This window comes from Oncorhynchus tshawytscha, linkage group LG28, assembly GCF_018296145.1.
Source record: "Oncorhynchus tshawytscha isolate Ot180627B linkage group LG28, Otsh_v2.0, whole genome shotgun sequence".
NCBI classification, from domain to species: Eukaryota; Metazoa; Chordata; class Actinopteri; order Salmoniformes; family Salmonidae; genus Oncorhynchus; species Oncorhynchus tshawytscha.
In genome coordinates, this window is record NC_056456.1 from 30,939,447 (window position 1) to 30,959,831 (window position 20,385).

The 20,385-nt window shown below is 49.0% G+C and overlaps 1 protein-coding gene across 1 annotated transcript in view; it reads left to right on the top strand.

The window, feature by feature from the left end:
• Positions 1-20,385, top strand: part of clstn2a (calsyntenin 2a) — a 277,961-nt gene that overhangs the window by 208,254 nt on the left and 49,322 nt on the right. The gene's annotated exons all lie outside the window — the stretch shown is intronic.

Consider the following 20,385-nt stretch of genomic DNA (forward strand, 5'->3'; position numbering starts at 1 on the left):
ACTGTGTTACAATACCACCTCTCATCTCCCACAACGGTTAGCTCTGTGTGTGTGGGTCTGCCTGAGGGCCTTGGTTTGTGACGTTTTTCTCCAGGTGAAGGACTATCATTACTGCTGCAGTAAGAGATCATTGCTGTGGAGAAGTCCTCTCCCCGCAGCAGGAGATAAGAGGATAGGATAGGATATAGCACACACAAGTAATAGCTCACCTAGTCTTTCTTCTGTGTTTATGTTTCAGAAAGTTGATGAACTAAATTACTGAGGAAGTCATTATTTCAGTACAACACAGCATATACTGTATGTGTAAAAAATGACAAAATGACAAAGAACTAGCAGGGTCTTTGATATGGAAAACCAGGTGTAATTTTCTTCAAAAGGAATATAAATGAATAAAGACCAAGTATGTGGCCGTGTTGCTAAGAAACTTATGGTAGGATAATTGACTTCAGTCAGTCATGATAAAAATGAGACAGGCAAAATTACTGTAATAGTCGTTTTTGTTCATTTATTCATAATCAAGTAGAGTGCTTTTAAGTCTCTGAAGCACAAAGAGAGTCAATGTGGTGGTGCACATTTGCTCTCAGTGTACTCTCACAATATATAGGTTGCGGCCCAGTAAGCTGTCCTTCCTGTGCACTCGTTCACTACTCCCCACACATGTAAAAGTATGGTATTGGTGTAGACAAAGGCTAGAGGGAGTTTCCATATCACAGTAATTTCCTTTCAAATCAACAAAGGGAAGTGAACACACTTTTGGAGAAAAGAGAGAATATTGGGACGCAACCATAACTTTCTACTCCTTTATATAGACCTATATTTAAAATGTGTAACAATGTAAACTGTTTAATTCCATGACTATACAAAACAATGAAGTGACTAATGTCACAACGTGAGCATACAGTAGTGTCATTGCGGTGTTACTACACAGCTATAAAACCAACTGTAACAAAGCAACAGCTCACTAGAATATCTGGCTGGTCTAACAAGTATGGATCCTCTCGGTCTATAATGGCCAGGAGCAATTGAGTTGTTTGCTGTAGGTCAAAGGAGGAAAAGTCATTTTTTCTCCAAGCCAATGTTATTTTCTCCTAAGAGGCTGCTATGACTAAGAGAAGGGGTTGCAGGAAACAGATTCAGCTGCTTCGGTAAACAACCTCTCAAGTCAATACAAAGACTCCACAAAACATCTGCCAGGCAAACATGAGACAGGCTGGGGGAGCATAGGGAGGAGGCTACGTGCTACATCACTACACTAACTCATCACCCTAAAGTTAAAAGAGGACATTGGATGCTAACATTAGCTCTTGGTTTTAGATGTTTTGAAAATAGAGCGACCACTTTCGACACTTTCCAGGCTTGTGTGTTTTATCTTAACGATCCAACACTTTTTATTATCTCTGTGCTTTGTCTGACATGTAGGTGTTTGTGTGTGTGTGTGTGTGTGTGTGTGTGTGTGTGTGTTTGTGTGTGTGTGTGTGTGTTTCCTTTGATATCTCTTTGATGTCTTTCTTGTTGCTGACAGTTAATACAATATGGGGTCCTTGATTATGTGGTACACAGTATAGTGCTGTGTCACCACGGGAACAGAAGTCTACAATTCCCTTTCTTCTCTCCAAAATGGCCGACAGGATGTGGAAGTCATTTTGAACATGTTTATTAGGTCCCATAGTTGAGTGGTTTGGAATGTAATACGGTACAGTTGTAATGCAGTACTGTCATGCAGTCTAATTGTGAGGACAGATGCTGGGAGATGAGAATCAAGTACAGGGAGTGAATATTTAAAAAATAACCCACATGAAACAAAACATGGACAGCGGAAACATAACGACATTAATGCTGACACGAGGATGAAACTGAGTAATATAGGGGATGCGTGTAACGATAGTGACAGGTGTGCGTAATGATGGACCGCCTGGCGCCTGAGACCGCCTGGCGCACTAATGGGTACACCATAGGTCGAGTTCACAATTCACACAGAGCCATAGCTTTGAATGTGACTGTGATGCAGACTATTGTATGAGAGCGGAGCAGACTACTGTATCAGTTCAGACCATAGTATGAGTGGCAAGGCCATGTCTATGACAGACTGACAGCAGGCCAGTGTTCCACAAAGTGACAGGCTCTACTTACTGGTTGAAGGGTGCAGGCTGCTGCAGTATGTGAGGTGTCACAATGACAGCGTGTGTGTGTGTGTGTGTGTGTGTGTGTGTGTGTGTGTGTGTGTGTGTGTGTGTGTGTGTGTGTGTGTGTGTGTGTGTGTGTGTGTGTGTGTGTTTGTTTACACGTGTGTGCGTACGTGCATATGTATACATGTGTGTTTGTTAGCCAATAAGCCCAGTCAGCTCCCATTAGGTCTAAGGTATTGGGTTTTGAGTGTGTATGACACCCTTGCACTGACTAAGATCACTATTGGTCAATTGCACACAAGGTTCAACCAAAATTTGACTTCCGCTTTTAACCCAACCCCTCCGAAAGACACAATACAGGGGGCACCACACTTAAGTGCCTTCCTCAAGTGCCCAACAGCAGGCAATGGCATCTAGGAGTTGATACCAGCAACACTCTGGTTGCCAGCTCACTTCCTGACAGATATTTCCCATCAGCCCGGGAATTGAACTGGCAACCCTCTGGGCCACCTGCCGTGTGTGTGTGTGTGTCCATCAGCAGAATAGCACTCTTTCTTCCTCTGGACGGTAGACATTAAAGGAGGGGAGGGAAAAGAAGGGAGGGATGGAAGAGGAGTAGAGCCTCTTTAGGTAGATAATAAGCGGGAGGGAGGGAGGGAGGGAGGGAGGGAGGGAGAGGTGTCACAGCTGAATCCTGCACTCCATGTTCCATCAGCAAGCTTCCGCTGCAACTCCATTTAGCCCTATTGATTTTGCAATCTTCCTTCCTCCTTTCTCCAAACGAGAGAGAGAGAGAGAGAGAGAGAGAGATTCTGCCAATGGAACAGAGTGAGGGCGTGCCACCCATTCACTATTCACCTGACAGGCATACATGCACACACGAGCCGCACAAACACACTCAGTTACACACACACTTCTCTCCTTCTCTCCCCTCCTCTCTCCCTCCCTTTTCCTCCCTTCCTCCCGTTAATGGACTTAGCGATGGATCACTCCGATCTACGCACCTATTTTTCACTCCACACTCCCCGAGCACAAAATGGATATACGCAGCCGCTCCTTTAGTACCTACAGAACATAACCTAACACACTGCCACAAAATCACACTAGACACTAACACAAAGTCACACTAGACACTACCACAAAGCCACACTACACAATGCCACACTACACCCTACACACTACCACAAAGCCACGATACACACTGCCACACTACACACTGCCACACTACACATTACACACTACCACAAAGTCACACTACCAAAGTCACACTACCACAAAGCCACACTAGACACTGCCACAAATCCACGCTACACACTGCTACAAAGCCACACTACCACAAAGCCACGCTACACACTGCTACAAAGCCACACTACCACAGTCACACTACACACTGCCACACTACCACAAAGCCAACACTGCCACACTACCACAAAGCCACACTACCAACTGCCACACTACCACAAAGCCACACTGCCACACTACCACAAAGCCACACTACCACAAAGCCACACTGCCACACTACCACAAAGCCACACTACCACAAAGCCACACTGCCACACTACCACAAAGACACACTACCACAAAGCCACACTGCTACACTACCACAAAGCCACGCTACACACTGCTACAAAGCCACACTACCACAGTCACACTACACACTGCCATACTACCACAAAGCCACACTGCCACACAACCACAAAGCCACACTACCAACTGCCACACTACCACAAAGCCACACTGCCACACTACCACAAAGCCACACTACCACAAAGCCACACTACCACAAAGCCACACTACACACTGCCACACTGCCACAAAGCCACACTACCACAAAGCCACACTACCACAAAGCCACACTACCACACACACTGCCACAAACCCACACTACCACAAAGCCACACTACACACTACCACAAAGCCACAAAGCCACACTACCACAAAGCCGCACTGCCACAAAGCCACACTACCACAAAGCCACACTACACACTACCACAAAGCCACACTACCACAAAGCCACACTAAAGCCACACTAAAAAGCCACACTACACACTGCCACAAACCCACACTACCACAAAGCCACACTACACACTACCACAAACCCACACTACCACAAAGCCACACTACACACTACCACAAAGCCACAAAGCCACACTACCACAAAGCCGCACTGCCACAAAGCCACACTACCACAAAGCCACACTACCACACTACCACAAAGCCACACTACCACAAAGCCACACTACCACAAAGCCACACTACCACAAAGCCACACTACACACTGCCACACTACACACTACACACTACACAGAACATAACCTAACACACTGCCACAAAATCACACTAGACACTAACACAAAGTCACACTAGACACTACCACAAAGCCACACTACACAAAGCCACACTACACACTGCCACACTACACACTACCACAAAGTCACACTAACACAAAGTCACACTAGACACTACCACAAAGCCACACTACACAATGCCACACTACACACTACCACAAAGCCACGATACACACTGCCACACTACACACTACACACTACACAGAACATAACCTAACACACTGCCACAAAATCACACTAGACACTAACACAAAGTCACATTAGACACTACCACAAAGCCACACTACACAATGCCACACTACACCCTACACACTACCACAAAGCCACGATACACACTGCCACACTACACACTGCCACACTACACACTACACACTACCACAAAGTCACACTACCACAAAGTCACACTACCACAAAGTCACACTACCACAAAGCCACACTAGACACTGCCACAAATCCACGCTACACACTGCTACAAAGCCACACTACCACAAAGCCACGCTACACACTGCTACAAAGCCACACTACCACAGTCACACTACACACTGCCACACTACCACAAAGCCACACTGCCACACTACCACAAAGCCACACTACCAACTGCCACACTACCACAAAGCCACACTGCCACATTACCACAAAGCCACACTACCACAAAGCCACGCTGCCACACTACCACAAAGACACACTACCACAAAGCCACACTGCTACACTACCACAAAGCCACGCTACACACTGCTACAAAGCAACACTACCACAGTCACACTACACACTGCCATACTACCACAAAGCCACACTACCAACTGCCACACTACCACAAAGCCACACTGCCACACTACCACAAAGCCACACTACCACAAAGCCACACTACCACAAAGCCACACTACCACACTGCCACAAAGCCACACTACCACAAAGCCACACTACCACAAAGCCACACTACACACTGCCACAAACCCACACTACCACAAAGCCACACTACACACTACCACAAAGCCACACTACCACAAAGCCGCACTGCCACAAAGCCACACTACACACTAGCACAAAGCCACACTGCCACAAAGCCACACTACCACAAAGCCACACTACCACAAAGCCACACTACACACTGCCACAAAGCCACACTACACACTACCACAAACCCACACTACCACAAAGCCACACTACCACACTACCACAAAGCCACACTACACACCACAAAGCCACTACCACAAAGCCACACTACCACAAAGCCACACTACCACAAAGCCACACTACACTTCCACAAAGCCACACTACCACAAAGCCACACTACCACAAAGCCACACTACCACAAAGCCACACTACACACTGCCACAAACCCACACTACCACAAAGCCACACTACACACTACCACAAAGCCACACTACCACAAAGCCACACTACACACTGCCACAAAGCCACACTACCACAAAGCCACACTACCACAAAGCCACACTACCACAAAGCCACACTACACACAAAACCCACACTACCACAAAGCCACACTACCACTACCACAAAGCCACACTACCACAAAGCCACACTACACACTACCACAAAGCCACACTACCACAAAGACACACTACCACAAAGCCACACTACCACAAAGCCACACTACACACTGCCACAAACCCACACTACCACAAAGCCACACTACACACTGCCACAAACCCACACTACCACAAAGCCACACTACACACTACCACAAAGCCACAAAAAGCCACACTACCACAAAGCCACACTGCCACAAAGCCACACTACCACAAACCCACACTACACACTACCACAAAGCCACACTACCACAAAGCCACACTACCACAAAGCCACACTACCACAAAGCCACAAAGTCACACTACCACAAAGCCGCACTGCCACAAAGCCACACTACCACAAAGCCACACTACACACTACCACAAAGCCACACTACCACAAAGCCACACTACCACAAAGCCACACTACCACAAAGCCGCACTGCCACAAAGCCACACTACCACAAAGCCACGCTACACACTGCTACAAAGCCACACTACCAGTCACACTACACACTGCCACACTACCACAAAGCCACACTGCCACACTACCACAAAGCCACACTACCAACTACCACAAAGCCACACTACCAAAGCCACACTACACAAAGCCACACAACACACTACCACAAAGCCACACTACCACAAAGCCACACTGCCACACTACCACAAAGACACACTACCACAGAGCCACACTGCTACACAACCACAAAGCCACGCTACACACTGCTACAAAGCCACACTACCACAGTCACACAACACACTGCCGCACTACCACAAAGCCACACTGCCACACTACCACAAAGCCACACTACCAACTGCCACACTACCACAAAGCCACACTGCCACACTACCACAAAGCCAAACTACCACAAAGCCACACTGCAACACTACCACAAAGCCACACTGCCACACTGCCACACACTACCACAAAGACACACTACCACAAAGCCACACTGCTACACTACCACAAAGCCACGCTACACACTGCTACAAAGCCACACTACCACAGTCACACTACACACTGCCACACTACCACAAAGCCACACTGCCACAATACCACAAAGCCACACTACCACAAAGCCACACTACCAAGCCACTACCACAAAGCCACACTACCACAAAGCCACACTGCCACAAAGCCACACTACCACAAAGCCACACTACACAAAGCCACACTACCACAAAGCCACACTACCACAAAGCCACACTACCACAAAGCCACACTACACACTGCCACAAACCCACACTACCACAAAGCCACACTACACACTACCACAAAGCCACACTACCACAAAGCCACACTGCCACAAAGCCACACTACCACAAAGCCACACTACACACTACCACAAAGCCACAAACCACACTACCACAAAGCCGCACTACCACAAAGCCACACTACCACAAAGCCACACTACACACTACCACAAAGCCACACTACCACAAAGCCACACTACCACAAAGCCACACTGCCACAAACCCACACTACCACAAAGTCCACACTACCACAAAGCCACACTACCACAAAGCCACACTACCACAAAGCCACAAAGCCACACTACCACACACACACTACCACAAAGCCACACTACCACAAAGCCACACTACCACAAAGCCACACTACCACAAAGCCACACTACCACAAAGCCACACTACCTACCACAAAGCCACACTACACACTACCACAAAGCCACACTACCACAAAGCCACACTACCACAAAGCCACACTACCACAAAGCCACACTACCACAAAGCCACACTACCACAAAGCCACACTACCACACTACCACAAAGCCACACTACCACAAAGCCAAAGCACTACCACAAAGCCACACTACCACAAAGCCACACTACCACAAAGCCACACTACCACAAAGCCACAAAGCCACACACCACAAAGCCACACTACCACAAAGCCACACTACCACAAAGCCACACTACACACTACCACAAAGCCACACTACCACAAAGCCACACTACCACAAAGCCACACTACCACAAAGCCACACTTCCACAAAGCCACACTACCACAAAGCCACACTACACACTGCTACAAAGCCACACTACCACAGTCACACACACACACTGCCACACTACCACAAAGCCACACTGCACACTACCACAAAGCCACACTACCAACTGCCACACTACCACAAAGCCACACTGCCACACTACCACAAAGCCACACTGCCACACTACCACAAAGCCACACTACCACAAAGCCACACTGCCACACTAAGCCACACTACCACAAAGCCACACTGCTACACTACCACAAAGCCACACACTACCACAAAGCCACACTACCACACACCACAAAGCCACACTACCACTGCCACACTACCACAAAGCCACACTACCACACTACACTACAAAAAGCCACACTACCACACTACCACAAAGCCACACTACCACAAAAGCCACACTGCCACACTACCACAAAGCCACACTACCAAAAGCCACACTACCACAACAAAGCCACACTACCACAAAGCCACACTACCACAAAGCCACACTACCACAAAGCCACACTACACACAAAGCCACAAAGCCACACTACACACTGCCACAAACCCACACTACCACAAAGCCACACTACACACTACCACAAAGCCACACTACCACAAAGCCACACTACACACTGCCACAAACCCACACTACCACAAAGCCACACTACACACTACCACAAAGCCACACTACCACAAAGCCGCACTGCCACACTACACTACAAAAGCCACACTACACACAAAGCCACACTACCACAAAGCCACACTACCACAAAGCCACACTACCACTGCCACAAACCCACACTACCACAAAGCCACACTACCACACTACCACAAAGCCACACCACACTACCACAAAGCCACACTACACACTAAGCCACAAAGCCACACTACCACAAAGCCACACTACCACAAAGCCACACTACCACAAAGCCACACTACCACAAAGCCACACTACCACAAAGCCACGCTACACACTGCCACAAAGCCACACTACCACAGTCACACTACACACTGCCACACTACCACAAAGCCACACTGCCACACACTACCACAAAGCCACACTACAACTGCCACACTACCACAAAGCCACACTGCCACACTACCACAAAGCCACACTACCACAAAGCCACACTGCCACACTACCACAAAGCCACACTACCACAAAGCCACACTGCTACACTACCACAAAGCCACACACACTGCTACAAAGCCACACTACCACAGTCACACAACACACTGCCGCACTACCACAAAGCCACACTACCACAAAGCCACACTACCACAAAGCCACACTGCTACCACAAAGCACACTACCACAAAGCCACAAAGCCACACTACACAAAGCCACACTGCCACACTACCACAAAGCCACACTACCAACTGCCACAAACCCACACTACCACAAAGCCACACTACCACAAAGCCACACTACCACAAAGCCACACTACACACTGCCACACTGCCACAAAGCCACACTACACACTGCCACAAACCCACACTACCACAAAGCCACACTACCACACTGCCACACTACACAAAGCCACACTGCCACACTACCACAAAGCCACACTACCACAAAGCCACACTGCCACACTACCACAAAGACACACTACCACAGAGCCACACTGCTACACTACCACAAAGCCACACTACACACTGCTACAAAGCCACACTACCACAGTCAACACACTGCCGCACTACCACAAAGCCACACTACCCACTGCCACACTACACAAAGCCACACTGCCACACTACCACAAAGACACACTACCACAAAGCCACAAAGCCACACTACACAAAGCCACACTGCAACACTACCACAAAGCCACACTACCAACTGCCACATTACCCACACTACCACAAAGCCACACTACCACAAAAAGCCACACTACCACAAAGCCACACTACTGCCACACTGCCACACTGCCACAAAGCCACACTACACACTGCCACAAACCCACACTACCACAAAGCCACACTACCACACTACCACAAAGCCACACACTACCACAAACCCACACTACCACAAAGCCACACTACACACTACCACAAAGCCACACTACCACAAAGCCGCCTGCCACAAACCACACTACCACAAAGCCACACTACACACTACCACAAAAAGCCACACTACCACAAAGCCACACTACCACAAAGCCACACTACACACTGCCACAAACCCACACTACCACAAAAGCCACACTACACACTACCACAAAGCCACACTACCACAAAGCCACACTACACACTACCACAAAGCCACACTACCACAAAGCCACACTACACACTACCACAAAGCCACACTACCACAAAGCCACACTACACACTGCCACAAACCCACACTACCACAAAGCCACACTGCCACACTACCACAAAGCCACACTACCACAAAGCCACAAAGCCACACTACACAAAGCCACACTACCACAAAGCCACACTACCACTGCCACATTACCCACACTACCACAAAGCCACACTACCACAAAGCCACACTACCACAAAGCCACACTACACACTGCCACACTGCCACAAACCACACTACACACTGCCACAAACCCACACTACCACAAAGCCACACACTACCACAAAGCCACACTACCACAAAGCCACACTACCACAAAGCCACACACTACACACTACACTGCCACAAAGCCACACTACACACTGCCACAAACCCACACTACCACAAAGCCACACTACACACTACCACAAAGCCACACTACCACAAAGCCACACTACACACTGCCAAAACCCACACTACCACAAAGCCACACTACACACTACCACAAAGCCACACTACCACAAAGCCACACTGCCACAAAGCCACACTACCACAAAGCCACACTACCACAAAGCCACACTACCACAAAGCCACACTACCACAAAGCCACACTACACACTGCCACAAACCCACACTACCACAAAGCCACACTACACACTACCACAAAGCCAAACCCACACTACCACAAAGCCACACTACCACAAACCCACACACTACCACAAAGCCACACTACACACTACCACAAAGCCACACTACCACAAAGCCACACTACTACCACAAAGCCACACTACACACTACCACAAACCCACACTACCACAAAGCCACACTACACACTACCACAAACCCACACTACACAAAGCCACACTACACACTACCACAAACCCACACTACCACAAAGCCACACTACACACTACCACAAAGCCACACCACACTACCACAAAGCCACAACCACTACCACAAAGCCACACTACCACAAAGCCACACTACACACACTACCACAAAGCCACACTACCACAAAGCCACTGCCACACCACACTACCACAAAGCCACACTACACACTACCACAAAGCCACACTACCACAAAGCCACACTACCACAAAGCCACACTACCACAAAGCCACACTACCACAAAGCCACACTACCACAAAGCCACACTACCACAAAGCCACACTACACACTACCACAAACCACACTACCACAAAGCCACACTACACACTACCACAAAGCCACACTACCACAAAGCCACACTACCACAAAGCCACACTACCACAAAGCCACACTACACACTACCACAAAGCCACACTACCACAAAGCCACACTACCACAAAGCCACACTACCACAAAGCCACACTACACACTACCACAAAGCCACACTACACACTACCACAAAGCCACACTACCACAAAGCCACACTACCACAAAGCCACACTACCACAAAGCCACACTACCACACTACCACAAAGCCACACTACCACAAAGCCACACTACCACAAAGCCACACTACCACAAAGCCACACTACCACACTACCACAAAGCCACACTACCACAAAGCCACACTACCACAAAGCCACACTACCACACTACCACAAAGCCACACTACCACAAAGCCACACTACCACAAAGCCACACTACCACAAAGCCACACTACCACAAAGCCACACTACCACACTAACAAAGCCACAAAGCCACACTACCACAAAGCCACACTACCACAAAGCCACACTACCACAAAGCCACACTACACACTACCACAAAGCCACACTACCACAAAGCCACACTACCACAAAGCCACACTACCACAAAGCCACACTACCACCACAAAGCCACACTACCACAAAGCCACACTACACACTGCCACAAAGCCACACTACCACAGTCACACTACCACAAAGCCACACTACCACAAAGCCACACTACCACAAAGCCACACTACCACAAACCACACCACAAAGCCACACTGCCACACTACCACAAAGCCACACACACTACCACAAAGCCACACTACCACAAAGCCACACTACCACAAAGCCACACTGCCACACTACCACAAAGACACACTACCACAAAGCCACACTACACTACCACAAAGCCACGCTACACACTGCTACAAAGCCACACTACCACAGCACACACTGCCACACTACCACAAAGCCACACTACACTGCACAAAGCCACACTACCACAAAGCCACACACACAAAGCCACACTACCACAAAGCCACACTACCACACCACCACACCACAAAGCCACACTACCACAAAGCCAAAGCCACACACACTGCCACAAAGCCACACTACCACAAAGCCACACTACACACTACCACACTACCACAAAGCCACACTGCCACACTACCACAAAGCCACACTACTACCACACACCCACAAACCACACTACCACAAAGCCACACTACACACTACCACAAAGCCACACTACCACAAAGCCACACTACCACAAACCACACTACCACAAAGCCACACTACACACTACCACAAAGCCACACTACCACAAAGCCACACTACCACAAACAAACCACACTACCACAAAGCCACACTACACACTACCACAAAGCCACACTACCACAAAGCCACACTACCACAAAGCCACACTACACACACTACCACAAAGCCACACACACTACCACAAAGCCACACTACACACTACCACAAAGCCACACTACCACAACACCACACTACCACAAAGCCACAAAGCCACACTACACACAAAGCCACACTACCACAAAGCCACACTACACACTACCACAAAGCCACACTACACACTAAAGCCACACTACCACAAAGCCACACTACCACAAAGCCACACTACACACTGCCACAAAGCCACACTACCACAAAGCCACACTACACACTGCCACAAACCCACACTACCACAAAGCCACACTACCACACTACCACAAAGCCACACTACAAAAGCACTACCACAAAGCCACAAAGCCACACTACCACAAAGCCACACTGCCACAAAGCCACACTACCACAAAGCCACACTACACACTACACAAAGCCACACTACCACAAAGCCACACTACCACAAAGCCACACTACCACAAAGCCACACTACACACTACCACAAAGCCACACTACCACAAAGCCACACTACACACTACCACAAAGCCACACTACCACAAAGCCACAAAGCCACACTACCACAAAGCCACACTACCACAAAGCTACCACAACTGCCACACTACCACAAAGCCACACTACCACAAAGCCACACTACCACAAAGCCACACTACCACAAAGCCACACTACCACAAAGCCACACTACCACAAAGCCACACTGCCACACTACCACAAAGCCACACTACCACAAAGCCACACTACCACAAAGCCACACTACCACAAAGCCCACACTACCACAAAGCCACACTGCCACACTACCACAAAGACACACTACCACAAAGCCACACTGCCACACTACCACAAAGCCACACTACCAACTGCCACATTACCCACACTACCACAAAGCCACACTACCACAAAGCCACACTACCACAAAGCCACACTACACACTGCCACACTACCACAAAGCCACACTACACACTGCCACAAACCCACACTACCACAAAGCCACACTACACACTACCACAAAGCCACACACCACAAAAAGCCACACTACACACTGCCACAAACCCACACTACCACAAAGCCACACTACACACTACCACAAAGCCACACTACCACAAAGCCACACTGCCACAAACCACACTACCACAAACCACAAAGCCACACTACCACAAAGCCACACTACCACAAAGCCGCACTGCCACAAACCACACTACCACAAAGCACACTACACACACACCACAAAGCCACACTACCACAAAGCCACACTACCACAAAGCCACACTACACACTGCCACAAACCCACACTACCACAAAGCCACACTACACACTACCACAAAGCCACACTACCACAAAGCCACACTACACTACCACAAAGCCACACTACCACAAAGCCACACTACCACAAAGCCACACTACACACTGCCACAAACCCACACTACCACAAAGCCACACTACACACTACCACAAAGCCACACTACCACAAAGCCACACTACCACAAAGCCACACTACCACAAAGCCACACTACACACTACCAAAACCCACACTACCACAAAGCCACACTACACACTACCACAAAGCCACACTACCACAAAGCCACACTACCACAAAGCCACACTACACACTGCCACAAACTACTACAAAGCCACACTACACACTACCACAAAGCCACACTACCACAAAGCCACACTGCCACAAAGCCACACTACCACAAAGCCACACTACACACTACCACAAAGCCACACTACAAAGCACTAACAAAGCCACACTACCACAAAGCCACACTACCACAAAGCCACACTACACACTGCCACCCACACTACCACAAAGCCACACTACACACTACCACAAAGCCACACTACCACAAAGCCACACTACCACTACCACAAAGCCACACTACACACTAACAAAGCCACACTACCACAAAGCCACACTACCACACTACCACAAAGCCACACTACCACAAAGCCACACTACACACTACCACAAAGCCACACTACCACAAAGCCACACTACCACAAAGCCACACTACCACAAAGCCACACTACACACTACCAAAAGCCACACTACCACAAAGCCACACTACCACAAAGCCACACTACCACACTACCACAAAGCCACACTACCACAAAGCCACACTACCACAAAGCCACACCCACACTACCACAAAGCCACACTACCACAAAGCCACACTACCACAAACCCACACTACCACAAAGCCACACTACCACACACTACCACAAAGCCACACTACCACAAAGCCACTGCTACAAAGCCACACTACCACAACACTACCACACTACTACCACAAAGCCACACTACCACAAAGCCACACTACCACAAAGCCACACTACCACAAAGCCACACTGCCACACTACCACAAAGCCACACTACACACTACCACAAAGCCACACTACCACAAAGCCACACCACAAAGCCACACTACCAAAAGCCACACTACCACAAAGCCACACTGCACACTACCACAAAGCCACACTACCACAGCCACACTACCACACTACCACAAAGCCACACTACCACAAAGCTGCACTACAAAGCCACACTACCACAAAGCCACACTGCCACACTACCACAAAGCCACACTACCACACTAGCCACACTACCACACTACCACAAAGCCACACTGCACACTACCACAAAGCCACACTACCACAAAGCCACACACACACAAAAGCCACACTACCACAAAGCCACACTGCCACACTACCACAAAGCCACACTACCACAACACTACCACACTGCCACAAACCCACACTACCACAAAGCCACACTACTACCACAAAGCCACACTACCACAAAGCCACACTGCACACTGCCACAAACCCACACTACCACAAAGCCACACTACCACACTACCAAAAGCCACACTACCACACTGCTACCACAAAGCCACACTACCACAAAGCCACACTACCACAAAGCACACTACCACAAAGCCACACTACCACAAAGCCACACTGCCACAAAGCCACACTACCACACTGCCACAAACCCACACTACCACAAAGCCACACTACCACTACACAAAGCCACACTACCACAAAGCCACACTACACACTACCACAAAGCCACACTACCACAAAGCCACACTACCACCCACACTACACACTACCACAAAGCCACACTACCACAAAGCCACACTACACTAGCACACTGCCACACTACCACAAAGCCACACTGCCACACTACCACAAAGCCACACTACCACAAAGCCACACTACACACTACCAAAACCCACACTACCAAAGCACACCACACTACCACAAAGCTACCACAAAGCCACACTACACACAAAGCCACACACACAAAAAGCCACACTACCCACACTAGCCACACTACCACAAAGCCACACTACCACAAAGCCACACTACACACTACCACAAAGCCACACTACCACAAAGCCACACTACCACAAAGCCACACTACCACAAAGCCACACTACACACAAAGCCACACTACCACAAAGCCACACTACACACACTACCACAAAGCCACACTACCACAAAGCCACACTACACACTACCACAAAGCCACACTACCACAAAGCCACACTACCACAAAGCCACACTACCACAAAGCCACACTACACAAAGCTACCACAAAGCCACACTACCACAAAGCCACACTACCACAAAGCCACACTACCACAAAGCCACACTACCACACTACAAACAACACCACACTACCACAAAGCCACACTACCACAAAGCCACACTACCACAAAGCCACACTACCACAAAGCCACACTGCCACACTACCACAAAGCCACACTACTACACAAAGCCACACTACCACACACTACAAAGCCACACTACACAAAGCCACACTACACACAAAGCCACACTACCACACACTACAAAGCCACACTACCACAAAGCCACACTACCACAAAGCCACACTACCACAAAGCCACACTACCACACTGCCACAAACTACCACAAAGCCACACTACCACTAAAACCCACACTACCACAAAGCCACACTACACACTACCACAAAGCCACACTACCAAAAAAGCCACACTACACACTGCCACAAACCCACACTACACTACCACAAAGCCACACTACACACTACCACAAAGCCACACTACACAAAGCCACACTGCCAAAACCCACACTACCACAAAGCCACACTACACACTACCACAAAGCCACACTACCACAAAGCCACACTACCACAAAGCCACACCACACTACCAAAAGCCACACTACACACACACAAGCCACACTACCACAAAGCCACACTACCACAAAGCCACACACACACTGCCACAAACCCACACTACCACAAAGCCACACTACACACTACCACAAAGCCACACTACCACAAACAAAGCCACACTACCACAAAGCACACTACCACAAAGCCACACTACCACAAAGCCACACTACACACTACCACAAAGCCACACTACACAAAGCCACACTACCACAAAGCCACACTACACACTGCCACAAAGCCACACTACCACAAAGCCACACTACACACAAACAAAGCCACACTACCACAAAGCCACACTAAAGCCACACTACCACAAAGCCACTACACAAAAGCCACACTACCACAAAGCCACACTACACAAAGCCACAAAAGCCACACTACCACAAAGCCACAAACTACACACTACCACAAAGCCACACTACACACACTACCACAAACCACACTACCACAAAGCCACACTACCACAAAGCCACACTACCACAAAGCCACACTACTACCACAAAGCCACACTACCACAAAGCCACACTACCACAAAGCCACACTACCACAAAGCCACACTACACACTACCACAAAGCCACACTACCACAAAGCCACACTACCACAAAGCCACACTACCACAAAGCCACACTACACACACCACAAAGCCACACTACCACAAAGCCACACTACCACACACTGCCACACTACCACAAACTAACAAAGCCACACTACACACTACCACAAAGCCACACTACCACAAAGCCACACACTACTACAACACACTGCCACACTACCACAAAGCCACACTACCACAAAGCCACACTACCAACTACCACAAGCTACACACACTACCACAAAGCCACACTGCCACACACAAAAGCCACACTACCACAAAGCCACAAAGCCACACTACCACAAAGCCACTACACACTGCCAAAACCACACTACTCCACACTACCACAAAGCCACACTACCACAAAGCACACTACACAAAGCCACACTACACAAAGCCACACCACACAGCCACACTACACACACACCACAAAGCCACACTACCACAAAGCCACACTACCACAAAGCCACACTACCACAAAGCCACACACTACCACACTACCACACTACCACACTGCCACACCAACACTACCACACTACCACAAAGCCACACTACACACACTACCACAAAGCCACACTACCACAAAGCCACACTGCCACACTAACAAAGCCACACACTACCAAGCAACACTACCACACTACAAACACTACCACAAAGCCACACTACCACAAAGCCACACTACCACAAAGCCACACTAACAAAGCCACACTACCACAAAGCCACACTACCACAAAGCACACTACCACAAACACTGCCACAAACCCACACTACCACAAAGCCACACTACCACAACCACACTACCACAAAGCCACACTACACACACACTACCACAAAGCCACACTACACAAAAGCCACACTACCACAAAGCCACACTAACTGCCACAAAGCCACACACACACTACAACCACACCACACTACCACAAAGCCACACTACCACAAAGCCACACTACCACAAAGCCACACTACACACACTACCACAAAGCTGCACACTACCACAAAGCCACACTACCACAAAGCCACACTACACACTACCACAAAGCCACACTACCACAAAGCCACACTACCACAAAGCCACACTACCACAAAAGCCACACTACCACAAAGCCACACTACACAACCACAAAGCCACACTACACTACCACAAAGCCACAAGCCACACTACCACAAAGCCACACTACCACAAAGCCACACTACACACTACCACAAAGCCACACTACCACAAAGCCACACTACCACAAAGCCACACTACCACAAAGCCACACTACACACTGCCACAAAGCCACACTACCACAAAGCCACACTACACACTAAAGCCACAAAGCCACACTACCACAAAGCCACACTACCACAAAGCCACACTAACCACACTACCACAAAGCCACACTACCACTACCACAAAGCCACACTACCACAAAGCCACACTACACACACACTACCACAAAGCCACACTACACACTACCACAAAGCCACACTACCACAAAGCCACACTACACTGCCACACTACCACAAAGCCACACTACACACTACCACAAAGCCACACTGCCACACTACCACAAAGCCACACTACACACTACCACAAAGCCACACTACCACAACACCACACAAAGCCACACTACCACAAAGCCACACTACCACAAAGCCACACTAACTACACAAAGCCACACTACACTACAAAGCCACACTAAGCCACACTACCACAAAGCCACACTGCCACAAAGCCACACTACCACAAAGCCACACTACCACAAAGCCACAAAGCCACACTACCACAAAGCCACACTACCACAACAAAGCCACACTGCCACACCACAAAGCCACACTACCACACCACAAAGCCACACTACCACAACACTACCACACTACACACAAAGCCACACTACCACAAAGCCACACTACCACAAAGCCACACTACCACAAAGCCACACTACACACTAAAGCCACACTACCACAAAGCCACACTGCCACACTACCACAAAGCCACACTACCACAAAGCACACTACCACAAAGCCACACTACCACAAAGCCACACTACACTACCACAAAGCCACACTACCACACACCAAACTGCCACACTACCACAAAGCCACACTACACTACACACCAAAAGCCACACTACACACTGCCACACTGCCACACACAAAAGCCACACACACCACAAAGCCACACTACCACAGTCACAAAGCCACACTACACACTGCCACACTACCACAAAGCCACACTGCCACACTACCACAAAGCCACACTACACACTGCCACACTACCTACAAAGCCACACTGCCACACTACCAAAAACTACCACAAAGCCACACTACACACTACCACAAAGCCACACTACCACAAAGCCACACTGCCACACACACAAAGCCACACTACCACAAAGCCACACTGCACACTACCACAAACCACACTACCACAAAGCCACACTACCACAAAGCCACACTACCACAAAGCCACACTACACTACACAAAGCCACACTACCACAAAGCCACAAAGCCACACTACCACAAAGCCACACTACCAACAAAGCCACACTACCAAAAGCCACACTACCACAAAGCCACACTACCACAAAGCCACACTACACACAAAGCCACAAAGCCACACTACCACAAAGCCACACTACCACAAAGCCACACTACACACAAAGCCACAAACCCACACTACCA